The sequence below is a fragment of the Hippopotamus amphibius genome, chromosome X (assembly GCF_030028045.1).
Source record: "Hippopotamus amphibius kiboko isolate mHipAmp2 chromosome X, mHipAmp2.hap2, whole genome shotgun sequence".
Taxonomy (NCBI): Eukaryota; Metazoa; Chordata; class Mammalia; order Artiodactyla; family Hippopotamidae; genus Hippopotamus; species Hippopotamus amphibius.
Window position 1 is genome coordinate 106165441 of NC_080203.1, and position 1257 is coordinate 106166697.

Sequence of the window (1257 nt, forward strand, 5' to 3'; positions counted from 1 at the left end):
TCACAGATTTATTTTTAAGGAGCCCTGTGATTCTTGTAAGTGGAAAATAATATTTGAGATCATATCTGGGTGGTGGGTTTGCAATTTCTACTGGGTTATCACAGCTTCTCAGGCATTTCAGTGGAGAGCTAAAACGCATGTATTTTATTTATTTTACAAGGAGAAAAATAAATTCTATCTTTCCACATTACCTGGAGAGGAGTCCATACGGTATAGTCTTTGGTTCCTGTCACAAAGGCAAACTCTCAGAATGTTCGAAGCCCTTGACGTACTGCAAATGAAGGAGGAGGTCGTACTTAAATTCCTTGCTGTAGGAACCTACTTAGGTGGCACCAACCTTGACTTCCAAGTGGAACGGTATATTTACAAAAAGAAAAATGATGGCATCTACATCACAAGTATGAAGAGAACCTGGGAGAAGTTTCTGCGGGCAGCTTCACGCCATTGTTGCCACTGAAAATCCGGCTGATATCAGCGTCATATCCTTCAGGAATACTGGCCAGCGGGCTGCGCTGAAAGTTGTAGCTGCCACTAGGGCCACTTCTATTGCTGGCCACTTTACTCCTGGAAGCTTTGCTGACCAGATCCAGGCAGCGTTCCAGGAGGTTCGACTTCTGCTGTTTACTGATCCCAGGGCTGACCACCAGCCTCTCACAGAGGCATCTTAAGTTAACTTGTCTACTATTGTTATGTGTAACACAGATTCTCCTCTGCTATGTAGACATTGCCACCCCACACAGCAAGAACGGAAGCCCCTCAGTGGGTCTGACGTGGTGGCGGCTGGGCGCAGAGGTTCTGCGCATGCGCGGCACATCTCCCGCGAGAACTCACGGGAGGTGGTGCATAATCTCTGCTTCCACAGAGATCCTGAAGAGATTGAAAAGAAAGAGCAGGATGCTGCTGGAAAGGCTGTGACTGAGGAGGAATTTCAGGGTGAATGGACCTCTCCAGTTCCTAAGTTTACTGCTACTAAACTCAACATTGCAGGCTAGTCTGAGGGCACGCAGGTGCCCTCTGTGCCTGTTCAGCGTTTCCCTGGTGAAGATGATGACTGAATGGTCTTAAGCTGTTCTTCCACAGGCTCTTGAACAGAAAATGGAAATACAGAGTTGATGGAAAAGAATGTTTCTAAAAAAGTAAGTAAATCAATAAATTCTGACTTCGTAATACTGATTTCCCAGATTTAAATGGAGATTATAGGATTCTGTTTCACGTTTGATTTGTATATTGATCTTGTCTTTTATATTGAAAATTTGG

The 1257-nt window shown here is 44.7% G+C and overlaps 1 pseudogene; it reads left to right on the forward strand.

Moving 5' to 3' along the window:
• Window positions 1–250: 250 nt before the first annotated feature.
• LOC130841559 (40S ribosomal protein SA-like) lies at window positions 251–1055 on the forward strand (annotated as a pseudogene).
• The last annotated feature ends 202 nt before the right edge of the window (window positions 1056–1257 follow it).